Source organism: Hibiscus syriacus, unplaced genomic scaffold (assembly GCF_006381635.1).
Source record: "Hibiscus syriacus cultivar Baekdansim isolate YM2019G1 unplaced genomic scaffold, ASM638163v2 tig00110630_pilon, whole genome shotgun sequence".
Lineage (NCBI taxonomy): Eukaryota > Viridiplantae > Streptophyta > Magnoliopsida > Malvales > Malvaceae > Hibiscus > Hibiscus syriacus.
The window spans coordinates 1,194,620-1,200,609 of record NW_024062805.1 but is presented as its reverse complement, the minus strand read 5'-3'; the positions used below and the strand labels follow the sequence as shown (position 1 = coordinate 1,200,609).

The window sequence follows — 5,990 nt, the reverse complement described above, 5'->3', positions numbered from 1 at the left end:
GATTGAGTCACCAATAGTTGATGTCACAACAAAGGATGTTGGCCAAAGTGGCAATTCTAAACCATTGCTACCACATATATCGACGCAATTTCCACTGCAACCTAAAGAAATGCCATGACCTCCATTTCCTCGAAGATTGGAAAACATCAAGGATGACTAATAATTCAAGAATTTTCTTGATGTGCTAAGGCAATTAAGGATCAAGATATCATTGATCAACATATTAGAACAAATGTCTAAGTGCCCCAAGTTTATAAAATAAGCATTTTCCAAGAAATATAACATTGGTGAGTTTGAAATCGTTACACTAACTGAAGGGTGTATTAACATGGTCATGGGTAGATTGCCACTGAAGTTGAAGAATCCAGGGAAATTTACTATTTCTTGAACTATTGGTAATTAATAAATTGCTAGAGCATTGTGTGATTTAGGTTTTGTCATTAACTTAACGCCTTTTTCTATTTTCAGGAAATTTAGGATTGGTAAAGAAATACCAACAACTGTTAAACTTTGTTGGCTTAGACCATGTATCCAATAATAATATACCAATAATATAGGGCAGATATTCCTTGCTATAAGATGAACATTGATTGATATCCATAAAAAAAACTCACAATTCGTCTAAATGACCAACAAATTACATTCAATTTTTAAATCTACTGAAATACGATGACATTGTTGAATATTATTTTGTTGACATTATCGAGGGAACAAGGCAAGAATCTTTGGATGAATGTTGGAGCATGTTTAATGGGAAAATGATGAAACTCTATGTTGCAATATACCATAAAACATTGCTTCAATTTGGTTCTATGAACTTAAGCCTGAATAGTTCATTTACTTATTTTATTTTCATTTTCAATAAGTCATATGTGACATTAGATTATATTTTTTATTTTTATTTATTAGTTTTATTTAACAATTTTATCTTGAGATTTTTGCAGGTCATGCTTCCATATTAATTAATGTACCATCAGTCATCACATGTTGCCTTTGCTTCACAACATTAGCTAGAGCTACAAACATTCATTATTTACACAACATCACCTGCAAGTAATAAGATAAAAATAAAGATTAAGGAGAAACCCATAGTAAAGATGACCCGCCCAACATCCGACAACCCAATAAAGATTCGTTAGGGGAGTATTCGATCACCCTTCCAATTTTATTTTAGTTTTTATTTGTTGTTTATTGTTGTTGTATGCATTGGGGATTATGCACATCTCAGGTTTGGGGGTGTGTTGTTCAATTTTTTGTTCATGTTGCATATGTTATTTTTGTGTTGTGAATTATTGTTTATTTGTTGTTATTGCATTCATGATAGGATGTCGCCATAATTGATGAAGCTTTTAATCTCTTTTTGACGAAGTTTGACGATAAGAACATTTGAATGGTGAAATATAAGGGGAATGTGTTAGATTTTTATTAGGCCTAGGATTTATAGAAAAATTTTAATACAATAGATGTATGTTTTCAATACTTAGAGACTTTGGAAATAGTTTAACCGTATAAATCTTACATCATTAGTAGGTACAGTAGAAAACATTCAAAATCCTATGAAATACTAGAGATGCCTAGAACTGGCTATAGTTAAAGAAAGAAAATTATATTTGCTTCAATCTGCTATACGTGGATTTAACAATGAAATGGAAACAAAAGAATGCTAGAAATGCTCAACACTAGCTTTAGGATTGAAATTGAAAAGGATAAAAGTGGATGCTAGAGGTGCCCAACACTGGCTCTAGCATTAAAAATGGAGAAATGCTAAAGGTTTTTTACACTTGATCAAGCAAAGAAATAAAGTGAGAAAGATGTTGCTACAGCATTGAAAGTTTAAATAAGGGAGTAGGATCAAATTTTTTTAATTAATCTAAGTATTGATTAGACAACCTTGCTTGCACACTGCAATACTTTATGGATTCTAACTTTGGTAAGTTCACAAAAAAATCCTAATTGAAGACCAGTAAATGCTACCACATCTGTGGAAGTAACTAAAAATTTTGAGAACTTAAAAAGAGATAAAAATTTGAGTTGACTTGACATCATTATTTAGCATAGTTGTATCCGTTGCATTATAGTTGCTTGAAGACAAACAAACACTTAGGTTTAGGGAGTGATAACTTTCTAAAAAAGTTATCATTTAAAGCCTTTTTACTTAGGTTAAGCTTACACTTTAGCAATTTTAGGATCACATTTAGATTATTTTAGCATGTTTTGTATAATTTGCATTTTGGGAAAGAGTTGGTGGTTCTTGGGCTAATTCTTTTATTTTTGTTGTGAAAATGTTACCCTGATGTTGTGAAATTATTTGATGTTGCAAGCGTTCTTGCGAGAAGATGTGAAGTAGATTTGTTGGGTCGTTGTTGTAGCAACTAATGACTTACCAAGTGACTAGAAGAATTTTCTAGAATATGGCAAGTGATGGCCTCTTGAAGTTACTCAACCACTTTGGTTGTTCATATCGAGCCTTCAATATGGATACCCAATCTTCGATATTTTGTACCCTAATTTTTTCTGGGTTATTTAATTCAACTTAAAGGTGATCGAAGACCGATTTGAAGAGACTTGTAAATTGATGATAAGTTCAATCTAAGGGTCATTGATAACATAAATGGAAAATTTGAGGATCAATTTGAAGATTCAATTTTAAGTTTAAGCATTGGATTATTTGGACCAATGATTATTCATGTTTATCCATTTTCATCAAAAATTAACCATTAAAACAATATCCATGTCCATTTATACATAACACCCCATTTATAAAACCCAAAATAAATGTTCAAACCCAAACTTAAACCCAATCCATTTGTCTCAAAAAAATGACCTAGACCCGGTTGAGACCCATTACTAAACCCAACAACAAATCCTAGTAGAGATGCCCCCTCCCTCTCCTCCACATGAGCTATCCCAGCAACATCCGAGCCTCGTCACCAATATTCCAGAAGTTCCCCGAGTTGGCACCTATCCTTCACGCCAGTTGTGCACTACCAATTGGGATCATCCTCTCAGTAGCAGATGGAATAACAAACTCACACCAGCAAAGAGGCCTCGTCATCAACCTGCACAAGGAAAAACAGTGAAAAGGCGAGAAAAAAATGTAATTTTTTAGATTCCTTTTGTAACATAAAAGGGTATAAAACTCGAATGATATCATATTGTAGGGGGCTTCTTCTCCCCCTTTTTTTTAATTCGAGAGAAGCAGTGTAAAAGGGCTCTTCCCCCCATTTTAGAGAAAACCAAGAAAATACAAAACAAAAACTCCAAAGCATTCAATCATTTTCAAAACCATTTTCATGTTTTGTTGTAAACAAAAATAGAAATTAAAAGTGAGAAGGGTTCGATTCATTACATGAACAGAGGAAAGAGTTAACTTCGTTGAGAGAAGGAACCTCGCTGGAGTTATCATCGGGAAAAGGAATACAAGAGAGACTCTTCCTCCCATTCGAAAGCAATAGCAAACAATGAGCTACACCCCTTCATTCGAAAGCAATACACAATATGAGCCTCTCGCATTTTTTCTCTCGACACATCAATGTAAGCAAAGGTTTCCCCATTTTCCTTCGAATCAATACGTAAAGCAAAAAAAATTTGTCTTAGTTTACATTTATACGGTTTTCGCAGTTTTCTTTGTGTGTGTGTTGTTTGGAACGCAAAGCAAGGAGAGTTAGGAGAATAGTTTACCTATCGGTTGAGTTCTCTTCGCTTGGAAGGGTCGCGTCGCTGGAGTAGAGGGGCTATGGGAGAAGCTTTTGGTGTCTCATTTAAATTTCAGGGTTTGCATGTGAGATTTTTAGGTTTGTGATTCGATTGGTCACTGTTTGTGGTGACCAAGGGGAAGAGAAGAGCCGATTAACGGCGGTGGTCGGCTCCCAGGGGTTACTGTCGGGGAAGAAAATAGAAAGGGTTGGATTTAGGTTTGGGGTTCGAATATTTTGGTTCACTTAGAATAACCTAGGCTTCGTCGGAAGGAGGAACGGCGGTGATTTGCGGCAGTTTAGGCGGTGGCTTAGTGCTTTGGGTGAGAGGTCTCGGTTGAGAGGAAGAATGGGTAGAGAAGAGGAAGCTGAGGCGTCTCGATCGTTTAGGGTGGCCTAGAGTCTTCACCGATTGGTTTGGAGGGCGGCCGGAGCGAATTGGCCACGAAAGCTTGGTGGCTGGCGATGGGACTTTGGTCCTTTGTAGGTTTAGCACGACCACCGTCTCTGATGTTCAGAGGGAGAACGGCGCCGAGGAGGGGAAAGGGTTAGGTTTAGCAGAAATGAGGATTTGTTTTTAGGTTAATTCTTAATTTAAGGATTTAGGTAACTTGGATGAAACGATGTCGTTTAATCGAGGTCCAGGGTAGTCCTTTTTCGCGCGAATGGGTTTATTACTGAGGGAGCTACGCCTTTTTTTCGATTTAGTTCAGTTTAGTCCTCAAAATCCATGTTTCCTTTACTTTTAATTTACCTTCATATTCTACGCGCATTTTAACTTGGTCCCTGAATCAAAGCATTTCGAAGTTATAATTATTCCCTTATATTTCATGTGTCTCCCATCTTAGTCCAGTGTTACATTATTCTTAATTTCATTTTGTTTAACATTTGGAATGTAATTTTGTCTGATTTTTATTTTAGTCCTACGCATGTTTGGGGTTTATGTTGATTCTAGTGTTGGTAATTTTGTTAGCTTTTATGTTAGTCCCCTGTGGTATGCGATTATTACCTTTATTTTCCTGTTGCTTTTCACATCTGATACATAAATTAGATTTGATTTAGCTTTATTTATGTTCATTAAGTTATAATATATATATATATATTATTTTGTTGAATGCTTAACTTAAATGTGTGTTTGCTTTATCGTTTTACATACATGATAAAAAGTGCATATGTATATAAAGTGTAGTTACATGCATGAACATGCTATATAATTATTTTAATATTAAGTATTGGTAGGTCGTAATGAGATATTGTCTTTAATTTACATTTATTAATTTAATGTGGAAAATCGCATGAATTTACTTGATTGTTAAAACCTAGGTATAATTGCATGCTATGATATCCTGACAAGCATAACTCGACCCAATAGTGAAACAAAAAAAAAATGATTTCACACCTAAAAATTGGGAATGAGAGAACAAGAAATGTTCGTTCATTTAAATTCTTCGAGAAAATATTGTTAGAACTTATTTAAGGTCTGATCTAGATGTCTTTAAATAATCGAATATTCTTCTTCTTTCTAAAAGGTTAGGTAATTTTTAACTTAATTTGTTTAATTGTGTGCATTTGAATATTGTAATGAAACCGTAATATTTCTTTATTTCGATTGGAGAAAGAATTGATTGTCTTAATGTACGAGAGGTCGTTTCTTCTCGATAGGAAATAATTAAATATTGCTTGGTTTCGTTCTAAATTCACGAATGTTGTTTTAAGGGATCTTAAATTAAATTAAATTTGAACTTGTAAATTTCATTGCAAAGACAATTAATTAATCAACTATGTATCGATTTAGGGCATTGTGGGGGTACTAAGCCTTCCCCACATGTAACCGACTCCTGAACTCATTTTTCTGGTACGTTGACTGCAAATTCTTCATTTTAATTAATATTTTTTTATTAAAATGACAAAATACACTTTTGGGTGCCCAATCACACCCTAATTAAATATTGGTGACGAACCGTATTTTATTTTATTTAAAGGGAATCTCAAAATTTTCGAAGCGAGAGATTTGTTTTTAAAAATCACATTATTTTCTAATTAAAAATTAATCAAAAGATAATTAAAAATATTTATTTTTTTAAAATTTCGAAAGGAAAAAATCATTTCGACACGGTATGGATACCAACTCATCTGTTATGGATACTAATTCATATGGTATGGACATCAATTTATCTGGTATTGATACCAACTCATCTGGTATCAATACCAACTTATTCGATACATCCAACCTTTAATATCAATACTACAACCCTTGGTACTGATACCAGGGGATCGATATTAATACCAATTAAT

At 33.9% G+C, this 5,990-nt stretch overlaps 1 long non-coding RNA gene across 1 annotated transcript; it reads right to left on the bottom strand.

The window, feature by feature from the left end:
- Positions 1–2,700: 2,700 nt before the first annotated feature.
- LOC120136456 lies at positions 2,701–4,242 on the bottom strand. Its single transcript, XR_005517341.1, has 3 exons — positions 3,682–4,242; positions 3,350–3,558; positions 2,701–3,059 (listed from the first exon to the last, which is right to left on the bottom strand). It is a non-coding gene; the product is annotated as an uncharacterized LOC120136456 (long non-coding RNA).
- Between the last annotated feature and the right edge of the window lie 1,748 nt (positions 4,243–5,990).